At 46.8% G+C, this 12,221-nt stretch overlaps 1 non-coding gene across 1 annotated transcript; it reads right to left on the bottom strand.

Moving 5' to 3' along the window:
• Positions 1–5,961: 5,961 nt before the first annotated feature.
• Trnat-ugu (transfer RNA threonine (anticodon UGU)) lies at positions 5,962–6,035 on the bottom strand. Its single transcript has one exon. It is a non-coding gene; the product is annotated as a tRNA-Thr (tRNA).
• Positions 6,036–12,221: the final 6,186 nt, after the last annotated feature.

The following is a 12,221-nucleotide window of genomic DNA, read 5'->3' as shown; positions in this document are numbered from 1 at the left end:
GGCGCATTGCCTATATGTTTCAACAGTGTTGTAGATTCCCTTTGTGAAAAGGGATGGCGCCATAAAAATTGGCGAGTTTCCATATTCACTGTAGACCAAACGCTATAGAGGGAGCCGTCGGGTGGTGTCGCCCCTCTGCCTGCCGAGGTTTTGGGAAGCTTCAGAACTCTGCAACAATTTTAGAATGGAACACAACATTCACAACATTTATGGCGGCTCTGAAATGGTCTATGGCACACAAAATCACTTATCTTAGTTTTTTTTAAATCTTTATTCAAATCTTTATATTATACATATTAACCCACTACCTGAGTACATTAGTGGGTCCTAATTTCATACACAGTATTGCAGCTATTTTTCCACACTACAGGTAAATCTTAGATTTTGATCTTACTACTACAGGGTTCCTATTATCTGCTTAATCTACAAAACTTATGCTACCTGCAGCGTTACAGGTGAGCCAGTGATCTATAAACCTGAAGGATATTGGTGGCCTGGCCTACTGAGCTAATCCCAGTGGGCGTCTCCCTGGCACTGGGCTGGCCGGTAACGTGGTATCGCTGCAGTCTATCCTAGAAAACCTTATCCTATCTTGCTACATACTAACCTATTTTAAGTCTAGTGTCACAATTGGTGCGTGTCCTATCCTGTTAAATGTACACCCTCCCCCCCTAATCCAGAGCAAGGCGGATCCCAGCCGTGAGGCGGCTGGCCAAGTCCAGGCCCGGCGGAACAGGAAAGGTGCACGGAGTCTAAGTTGGTGTGATTTTTACTGGTTGTCCCTTAGGAATTTCTTAAGGATTTTTTTCGAAATATCGTCTGTCAATTTGTTTAAGACATTGAAGGTGCTGTCTTGCCTTAGCAGATGGTACGTGTCGTTATTCGGAAGTTGTTGTCTTAGTTCGTTTGCTACGTCATTGAAGAGGTGGCACTCTTACACCACATGTTCTGGCGTGCCTCCCACAGCGCCACAGCCACACGAAGTTGTAGCCTGCTTCCCAAACTGACATAGATATGTCGGGTAGGGTCCATGACAAGTAAGAAAGTGCAGCATTCCTCTTGTAGGCATGAAGTACGTCAGCTTTACTCGTTCCTCTACGTCCGGTAACAGCTCGTAAGTTCTGCACCCCGTACTCTCGTTGTTCCACTGTTCTTGCCACAGTTCTATCCCTCTCTTTTTAATTGCAGTTTTATCCCCAGCATAAACCCCCAGCATCTCCATTATCTTATCCCTTTTCTCCTTCTTCACCCAGTACCAGGCGGCCTGCTCACGGATTTTAATGTCCAGTGGACAGATCCCCATTAGCACAAGAAGCAGGTGTTGTTCTGTATGCTCCTGCTGAACGCAGGAACATGTTACGCTGCACCCTTCTTACAGCCATAGCAGGCATGACCCTCGTGAGTCTGTGTGCCCAGACCCCTGATCCGTATCCTACTATTGATGTTAGAATACTATTGTGGTACAGTTTAATTAGATTGAGTGGAAGATGAAAGCGTTTGTGGCCTTTCCCAATGAGGTTGTTTAGCAGTACTAAAGATCTTTGAGATACGGTGTCAATATGTGATGTGAAGTTCCACCTCTCGTCGATGACTACACCTAGATATCAGGCCTCTCGGCGCCGAAGAACTGGTGAGCCACTGATTCTCACTGTGGGATTTCTGACAAGTTGGCGTTTGAGTAAGAGAGATGTTGATTTATTAGGCGCGATAGTCATTTCAGTCTTGTGACATCATGTTGTAAGTATAGTTATGGCTCTCTTCACTTTGGGCTCTAGGTCCTCGCGGCTGCGGCCGCCGACCAGCAGGAGGAGGTCGTCTGCGTATGCTATGACCTCTAGCACATCGTCAGTACTCTTCAGATCTTCCAGTAGCGGGTCCATGTTGATGTCCCAAAAGAGAGGTCCTAGGACAGAGACCTGAGGGCATCCTTTGGTTACTGTCTTACTGACTTTTCCGCTAGGGGCCGATAGCGAGACCTCCCTGTCTGCACAATAGCTCCTCAGACAGCCGTATAGCAGCCCTGGACAGTCCTTCTCCCGCAAGCAGGAGAAGAGTGAGGTTGTCGAAGGCGCCACTGATGTCCACCATGATGCCGACGACATACTTGTGCGGGGCTGAGTCGCAGACCTCGGTGGCGAGGGCGATTGCGTCAGATGCAGACCGCCCCGACCGAAAGCCGAATTGTCTGTCACTCATCACGCACAGTATACGGTGTGCTGTCAGTCTGTCTGCTAGCAGCCTCTCAAAAAGTTTGCCCAGAAGGTCCAGTAGACAAATGGGTCTATGTGATTTAATTTCCGTGGGATCTTTTTCCGAACCCTTTTTGATTATGACTATGTTTCCTTTTTTCCAGATTGCTGGGAATATGAAACGTCCCCTTACAAACATTGTACATGGAACGTCCCCTTTAGAACAATTTATACAAGACTGTGCTTAACCTGGCACACAATAATTTTAGCGCAACGCAATCTGACTATCAAAAATCCCTGCAAAAGAATGGTCCTGACAAACATTAAACTATACCTTTCACAAATCACTTACCTCACAAAAATCTTCGTTGCTCGAACTACTGCAATACAGCGAGTGCCACTACTGCCAGCTAAATAAAAGATACAAACTACGGAAGGCACTAACTACTGATAGTCTTAGCAAATGAAAGATTCTAATAGAGAACAAACAATGTATTTACCTCAAGATTCATAATATATACAGCAGTTCATTACATTTTTCAAAACTCCGCCATCTCTCTCCCCACATCCACCACTGCTGGCGGCTCACCTCCAACTGCGCAACGCTACGCGCTGTTAACATCCAGCTATAGCAGTTCATGACAACAATGGCAGACAACAATGCAAACTAGCCACAGACTGCACACAGCACAGCCAGTGATTTTCATACAGAGCGCTTCGTGGCATTACCCATATAAAAATCTAAACAGCCTACTTACATAGCCCCCAGAAATTGCACCACCTCCGCAGTAATGCCATCTGGGCCAGGAGCCTTTCCCCTCTTGAGAGCCTTAATCTGGGCAGCTACTTCCTTTTCAGAGAAGGGGTATATGTTGTTCTCGTATGCCCTTAGGTCTTCTCTTCTTATTCTTTTTGCTCCTCTGTGTCATTTTCCTCTTCATCATCAGGCAACAGAACCCAAAGGAGGGCCTCAGCAGGTTCCTGCCATGTACCCATCATCCGGTCCCCGTCCCTGACGGTGGATAGCACCATTGGTGATCTTGTTTTTTCCCGTACTAGTTTGTACGGGACACTCCAAGGGTCTGTAGCCAATTGGCTTTTCACATAGTTTTTCCCAGCTCCTAATCATTACTGCTACTTGCTTTCTCTGTAAATTCGCAGCCATCGTTGTTTTTCTCCCCAGACGACACTCCGCTGGTAGTACCTCCTCGCCCTCCTTACAGCCTGGTGCATCTGTCCCAGTTCGACAGACCATGGTGTGGGTGTGGCAGCGACGGCTCTCCTCCTAGTAGGTACTGCTGCTCGTACCGCCATGGTAATTGCTTGTACCAGTTCTTTCGCGTACTCCTCCACGTTTTCATCGCCCTCCAGCAATGTCGGGATATCGCAATCTTCCGCCAGGCGGTCCCAGTTGGTCTTGTTATAATTGAACTGTGTCTCCCACCCCATGTCCCAGTGGCACTCCCTTTCCCCTATTGTGAAGGCTTGTGAAGGTGATTAAATTGTGGTCATGCTGGTTATTCTATCCCACACTTTCCAGTTGGTGACTTCTGTGGCGAGGTTTGGTGTTGATACTGTAACATCGATATTCGTGCCTTCTCCCCCTCCGCCAGAATAGGTGGGGGGGGGGGGTTCCCTTGCCGGTTGGCAACCACCAGTTGTAGAGCCATAATTGTTTCCTCCGCCTTTTCCCCATGGTCGTCTTGCGTGCCACTGAACCATAGGGGGGACTTTGCATTTATGTCTGCACTAATTTGCATCCCTGTAATGCTGTGGCTACTTGTGTTAGTTTGTCCGTAAATTCATCTATCTCTCTTCCATATTGGAAGTACATTTAATGATGTATAACACTCCTGTGGGCGATTTGCAGCTCCATGACACTGCAGTGCTCATCAGAGAACTGTGCAAGGACTGTGGCTCTGAGTGTTCTGTTGATTATTATGACTGCAGCCCTTGGTTCTGCTCCACAGTGTATCACTTTCCAGTAGGTAGCCATGAATGGGATCCGCTAAGCTTGGGAGTACGGTTCCTGTAAACAGAGTACGTCTAGACTCTTCTCCTCCACCACCTTTCGGAGTTCCTGCAGGAATCGTTTACGTGTCAATATGTGATTCTGGCCAGTTATTGGTCCAGTCGTGGGCTACTCTACCATTTTTATAACGGATTGGTTGTATAGTTCATCAATATCAAATTTTTCGTTACGTCTTTCGAATACTTTTTGACTAAGCCCCGCAGGGCCCCAAAGTCGGTGGGGAGACTCTTTGTCTTGAGCTGAATTCTATCCACAGCCTCCATTACCGGGAAGGTCATGTCTCTCCCATATTCGTGGCCGACACGTACCACATGTCTTAAGGCTTCGGTGAGGACTGCCGGCTCCTCTAAACGAGATAGTTGCAGTGCGTACTCCAGGTTGGGATATATTCTTGTGGGATCGATTCCCATTCCTCTTTGAGGTGGTGAGTCTGAGGATGATCTTGTACTACTCACATCATTGTTTTCGACATGTTCGGTTGAAACTGTTCCTGGGCGATCAGATTTCAGTGAACTCCCTATTACAGGATGCCTTTGTGGTCGATATTGATCTTTGGTCGACCTAGATTCGCAGCTGGGAGGAGAGGGAGCCTCTTGTCGTTCGCAGGGGTCTGTTTGTATGCTTAGTATTACATTACAATTGTCTGAGATTGTGACTTAGTGATATTCGCAATAAATACTCTCAATTTATTCACCCTCCAGGTGTCCCTCAACCTCTTGCTCGGGGATTTTCTTTTCAGCTTCCTGAGTACAGGTGTGGCCTCAGCCATAATCGATTCGAGCGATTAGTCTTTGCTCCAACATTCTGTACGTAGGGCAGTTCCTTCCAGTAGTGTTAATGTTTCCTACTCCAGGCTAATCAGGTATTGCAGTCTTCGATACTATGTCCATTCTTCGTTGTAACTGTTCACTTTGATGAAGGTTGAGTCCAACAATAATATCTCCAATAATTAAAGTTCATTAACTCGTCGTACACTATCACAATATCACTTCAATTCAAGTTCTCAAGTCAGAATAACTAAGATCAAAGTCCACGCGTCTCTATCACACAATATTTCTTATAATCTCGTAGCGTTCCGTTTGTAGTACTATAACAAACGGTGCTCTCTCTCGACTTCATAGCAAGTAAACTAGCAAGCGACTAACTTTTCCATGATCGAGCATAGTAGACGCATTGAATTACCTTTTCGCCGCTTTTACAACTCTCTTTCACAATAAATGTTATCTCTCACCAACATATTACTTGGGACTTAACTTTCGTCGTACTGATTTGCAGTTATTACTGAGATGTTTGATAGCTAATTAAAAATAACCTTTCTTTCTTTCTAGCTTTATATCATGACATACTCAGTAATTATTGAAATTGGTGTTCATCAAAATTTTAAGGTGTTATATTATTGTCAAAGTTGTCGTACCTGTCAGGATAACACTGTTCCCTACTTTAAATTATCACGACAATCTTATTTGGGTTTTCGGGTTTCTTGGGGTGTTACACAGTGTTCACGAATAACATGGTACTGTACGTATTCTAGATAACCTACACTCGCTGTATTTTATCCCGGCCATCTTCAGAAATTTCAATGAATGTATTCCACATATATGAAGACAGTAACTGTTCTCGAAACAACAGATACTGTAGATGAGCGTGCAGCTTTTCCCTGGAATAAATGATGAATAACTGAAACCCTCGGCTGCCGACAGGTGTTGTTGATATACCTCGATGTGGACAGCTGAAAATGTGTGCCCCGACCGGGACTCGAACCCGGGATCTCCTGCTTACATGGCAGACGCTCTATCCATCTGAGCCACCGAGGACACAGATGGATAGCGCGACTGCAGGGACTTATCCCTTGCACGCTTCCCGTGAGACTCACATTCCCAAGTGTCCACAATTCTACCTATGTAGTGTACCTGTATTCCAATCGCTCACGAAAACTATATTCCCAGTTCTGCACGGTGCTCCGTAACAAGTCGAGCCGCGTGCTAAGCTGGCAGTACAAATCACTCGCAGCCGGAGCGCCTAATCGGTCGGGGCTATTTCGGCAGTCCCTTACCGATATTAGCAATCGTTTATGGAGTGCTCACATGCTAATAACTTTAATCGCTGCCCTCCCCTCGGCCCTAAGAGCAGATGTTAATTAGCGCCAGGGCAGATAAGCGGCGGCGAAAGCTATAGCCGGGCACTTCCCCCGGCGCTATCTGCCCCAGAGGGCGCCAATCCCGCCGTATCGCCGCAGGCCTGTGCTACCGCCGCCGCCGCCGCCGCCCCCACCGCCGCCCCCAAGCCGCCGCTGCGGCCACTGCAGTGCCGCCGCTATCTGTTCCGGCGGCGCCCGGCCCTGGAGGCGGACTCCTCCGGCAGTCCTGAAGCCGCCTCCTCCCCGGCTGCTGCATATAAATCGCCCTGCGTACCGCTCTGCCAATGTATTGGCTTCCGCTTATCGCGTTGTCCCTACACGTCCCTTCCTCCCGCTTCCCGCCAGCCTTTTGGTCCTCTTGTGCCGAACGCGGCAAGCGCAGCCGAGTCTGAAACAAGGATCGCCGCCGACTGTGGTTACGAATTGCTCTTCAACTGCGACCTTACTCGTTCTCATCCACCTGCCATTTATTCTCGTTTTATGGTCAACAGTTGCAAAACTGCTTTCATCCACCTCTCCAAGCTAGTCTAGCCAGGGTAAGCCTCTTTATTTCTGTATAAGCACTACACAGCGACGTCGACCTGATTTTTCTAACTGTCGTCAAATCTTGGTGACCCTTTACTACTTAGCCGACCGGTGTGGCCATGCGGTTCTAGGCGCTTCAGTCTGGAACCACGTGACCGCTACGGTCACAGGTTCGAATCCTGCCTCGGGCATGGATGTGTGTGATGTCCTTAGGTTAGTTAGGTTTAAGTAGTTCTAAGTTATAGGGGACTGATGACCACAGATGTTAAGTCCCATAGTGCTCAAAGCCATTTGAACCATTTGAATCTTTACTACTTTTACCGCCACTCTTGCCCCCCTCCCCTTCCGAGACTTTCCACAACCACCGAATCCTATAGAAGAGAAGGTGTGAAAACAATTTTATTTCCTTTCAAGAAATTCTGGATCCTTTTATCGTCATGTACTGCACTGAAGAAGGAGTTGTGAGACATAAACGAAACCAGAATTGCGTGTTTCTACATCTGAAAGATGTAGATAGTGTTGGAAGTTCCATGCGGCCTTTCGCGGATGATGCTGTAGTATACAGAGAAGTTGCAGCATTAGGAAATTGCAGCGAAATGCAGGAAGATCTGCAGCGGATAGGCGCTTGGTGCAGGGAGTGGCATAGACAGATGTAATGTACTGCGAATATACAGAAAGAAAGATCCTTTATTGTATGATTATATGATAGCACAACAAACACTTGCAGCAGCTACTTCTGTAAAATATCTGGGAGTATGCGTATGGAACGATTTGAAGTGGGATGTTCATATAAAATTGATTGTTGGTAAGGCGGGTGCCAGGTTGAGATTCATTGGGAGAGTCCTTAGAAAATGTAGTCCATCAACAAAGCAGGTGGCTTACAAAACACTTGTTCGACCCATACTTGGGTATTGCTCATCAGTGTCGGATCCGTACCAGGTCGGGTTGACAGAGGAGATAGAGAAGATCCAAAGAAGAGCGGCGCCTTTCATCACAGGGTTATTTGGTAAGCGTGATAGCGTTACGGAGATGTTTAGCAAACTGAAGTGGCAGACTCTGCAAGAGAGGCGCTCTGCATTGCGCTGTAGCTTACTGTCCAGGTTTCGAGAGGATGCGTTTCTAGATGAGGTATCGAATATATTGCTTCCCCTTACTTATACCTGCCGAGGAGATCACGAATGTAAAATTAGAGAGATTTGAGCGCGCACGGAGGCTTTCCGGCTGTCGTTCTTCCCGCGAACCATACGCGACTGGAACAAAAAATGGTTCAAATGGCTCTGAGCACTATGGGACTCAACATCTTAGGTCATAAGTCCCCTAGAACTTAGAACTACTTAAACCTAACTAACCTAAGGACATCACACACACCCATGCCCGAGGCAGGATTCGAACCTGCGACCGTAGTAGTCCTGCGGTTCCGGACTGCAGCGCCAGAACCACCAGACCACCGCGACCGGCGACTGGAACAGGAAAGGGATGTAACGACATTGGCACGTAAGGTGCCCTTCGCCACACACCATTGGGTGGTTTGCGGAGTATAAGTGTAGACGTAGATGTCTATACAAATTTCGCGCCAGCCGCTTAAGATTAGCGTTAGCAGCGCCAGTATGAGGATGAAAATCGGGTTTGCTTTAAATACACACTGTAACGGTCGTGGGCGTCAGTGATCTTTGATATCGGACGCAGTAAATTGAAGTCGGTCAAGAATGCCTCTAATGCGACGAAGACGCCATTACCAGCACTTCGCTGCGTTTGAACGAGGTCGTGCAATAGGCCTACGAGAAGCTGGATGTTTCTTCTCCGAAAGTGCAGAATGACTTGGCAGGAATGTAGCCAGTACATGACTGGTGGCAGCCGTGGTCAAGAAAATGCACTGTCGCAAGACGACCAGGTTCCGGGAGGACACGTGGCACTACCGAGAGTGGCGAACATCGTGTTCGGCGGATGGCTCTGGCGCATCGTACTGCAGCTGCAGCAGCAATCTGAGCAGGAGCCGGCGCCACAGTGACACAGCGAACTGTTAAACGTCGGTCATTTCAAGGACAGCTCCGAGCCAGACGCCGTGCAGCGTGCATTCCACCGACCCCAAACCATCGTCATTTTCGACTACAGTGATGTCAAGCGGGAACGCATTGGAGGACAGGATGGAGGTCTACTGTATTTTCTGATGAGATCTGGTTCCGCTTCGGTGCCAGATCAGGGCTTGCAACCAGCCTACATGCTAGACACACTGGACCTACACGTGTAGTTATGGTGTGGGGTTCAATTTCGTATTCGACCTGTTGTGCTGTCATTCATGAACAGCATTCCAGGAGGTGTTTTCGAACAGGATAACGTTCACCCACATACCGTTGTTTTAAACCAACATGCTCTACAGAGTTGGCACACACCAGATCGGTTAGTGATGACTGTAAATGTTGGTTCACACCTATTGTTTGTGGAGGAGGGAAGCCTCAACGAAGTAGCCACGATAAAGCGAGCAACAGCCGGTTCTCATGAGCACCTATTACGTGTGGCGGAGAGATGCCTCAACGACGTAGCCGTGATCTAACGAGTTAACGACCAATGGCATCAAACTGAATCTTTGGGTGCGGTGACTCTTGTACCTGTACGTGGAGATGCTGCTGAGAGTTCTTCTTGCTCATTCGAACGAGATGAAATATATAAAATTCTATATACATAGTAAGATGGTATCTGTTCTTTCTGGACATGTCCGAGAGAACAGATACCATCTTAGTATGTATATAGTTAAGGCCCACTGGTCACTTGACCATCTTCTCCTTCTGTGCGAATGCACAAGCAGTGCCCGAACTCTTACGGGAATCGGCAACGCGCCGCGAGTAATGAGCATAATGAGCGGGGTCACTACGAACGTAGTGCGGGACAATACGTTGAGAATGTGGATTTCGCGGGAGGCGTGCAAGAGATAAATCCCTGCAGTCGCGCTATCCTCTGTGTCCTCGGTGGCTCAGTTGGATAGAGCGTCTGCTATGTATGCAGGAGACCCCGTGTTCGAGTCCCGGTCGGAGCTAAGGGTGTTCATTTCATAGTAATTTCATATAAAATTCTGCCATAAAGCTCCTTGAATCCAAACAATGTAACACATCAAATATTACATTAGTTTACTGCAGTGTCTTTATTTTGATTAATTCAATCATACTATTCACAGTAGGTAAACCTACAAGTTTTTGGTAGAAAAACTCTAGAGTTTTGAAGTGCTACAGTATGTACGGGAGGAAGTGCACTCTGTAAATTCATGCATGAGAAAAATGTATGTTTGTTACCTCTTCTTTCTGTATGACGTCTAAGAATTTTAAGAGCATTATCTTACTAGGTACGTGACATCTTTTTACTGTGTCTCCCACCTCAGTCACCATTACATTCACGTGACACTCTCACTTTGATTAAATTTATGCAAGGTGAATCGTGCTGCTCCTTTAATTCTTCTCTTCATGTCGCGTGACTGGAATGAAGGTTCTAGGATTGAGCACAATAATTACTAATCATTTGCAGTAGCGCTTTTTAAGAAATTTCTATCGTAAACTTTTTCTACCACTGAATGAGCCCTCTAACCCTGTTACACTCGCGAATAGTGCCGGGAACAACGTTTGTCGGTAAGCCTCTGTGTTGTCTCTAATTTCTCGAATTTTTTTCTCGTGGTCATTATGCGAGATGTAGGTATGAGGAAGTAATACTCGTATGCTGTCCGACTCTTTTTGCAAAGTACTCTCTCGAAATTTCAATAGTGAATCTCTCCGTGACACACAGTGCATCTCTTGTAACGTCTGGAAATGGAATTTGCTGAACATTTCCCTAACGCTCTCACGCCGACTAAACAATCCCGTGACGAAACGCGCCGCTCTTCTATGAATCTTCTCTGTATCTTCTTTCAGTACTATCTGGTATGGATTCCAGACAGAGGAAAAATATTAAAAAATCGGTGAATAAGCACCTAATAAGCCACTTCCTTCGTGGATGAGTTACATTTCCTTAAGATGCTTCCTATGAATTTGAGTCTGACCTGCTTTTCCCAAGTCCGCAGCTCGTGGTCGTGCGGTAGCTTTCTCGCTTCCCGCGCCCGGGTTCCCGGGTTCGATTCCCGGCGGTGTCAGGGATTTTCTCTGCCTTGACTCTCGTGATGACTGGGTGTTGTGTGATGTCCTTAGGTTAGTTAGGTTTAAGTAGTTCTAAGTTCTAGGGGACTGATGACCATAGATGTTGAGTCCCATAGTGCTCAGAGCCATTTGAACCATTTTTGCTTTTCCCAAAATTTGTTTTAAGTGGTCATTCAACTTTTAAGGTCGCTCTGGATAGTTACTGCTAGATATTTTACGGTAGACACTGTTTCTAGCGGTGTGTCATCAATAGTGTAGCTGTACAGTAGTTGATTTCTTTTCCTATGTATGCGCAATATGTTACATTTATTTACATTCAGGGTCAACTGTGCAAGAGCCTACACTAATCATGAGTCCTCCGGAGGTCATTCCGCAAATCTTACTATCTTCTGGCGTTACTACTTTGCTGCAGACAAGCGCATCATCTGCGAACAGCCTTAAATAGCATCCGACGATTTCTACTACGTCATTTATATGTATTGTAAACAATAAAGGTCCTATCACAGTTACTCGAGATACTCCGGAAATTAAATTTAAGTCTGGAGAGTCTGTTCCGTTAAGGGCGACTTGTTGAGTTCTGTCTGCAAGGAAGTCTTGAATCCGGTCGCAAATCTGCTCCGATACTCGTTTAACTCGTATTTTTTTCACTAAACGGCAGTGCGAGACGGTTTTAAATGAATTCTTGATATCAAGGAACATGGCATCAACCTGAGCGCCGTTGTCCACTGAGCTGTGGATCTCATGGGGGAACAGAACGAGCAGAAACTTCCTGGAAGATTAAAACTGTGTGCCAGACCGAGACTCGAACTCGGGACCTTTGCCTTTCGCGGGCAAGTGCTCTACCATCTGAGCTACCGAAGGACGACTCACGCCCGGTACTCACAGCTTTACTTCTGCCAGTACCTCGTCTCCTACCTTCCAAACTTTACAGGTACTTCCAAACTTTCGAAGGTAGGAGACGGATACTGGCAGAAGTAAAGCTGTGAGTAACGGGCGTGAGTCGTGCTTCGGTAGCTCAGATGGTAGAGCACTTGCCTGCGAAAGGCAAAGGTCCCGAGTTCGAGTCTCAGTCGGGCACACAGTTTTAATCTGCCAGGAAGTTTCATATCAGCGCACACTCCGCTGCAGAGTGAAAATCTCATTCTGGAGAGCGAGCAGAGTTTTGCAGGATCTCCGTTTGCGTAATCCATGTTGATTTTCATAGACGAGATTTTCAATCTTTA

The sequence above is a fragment of the Schistocerca cancellata genome, chromosome 2 (genome assembly GCF_023864275.1).
Source record: "Schistocerca cancellata isolate TAMUIC-IGC-003103 chromosome 2, iqSchCanc2.1, whole genome shotgun sequence".
Taxonomy (NCBI): Eukaryota; Metazoa; Arthropoda; class Insecta; order Orthoptera; family Acrididae; genus Schistocerca; species Schistocerca cancellata.
This window is presented reverse-complemented; position numbering and strand designations above follow the sequence as displayed.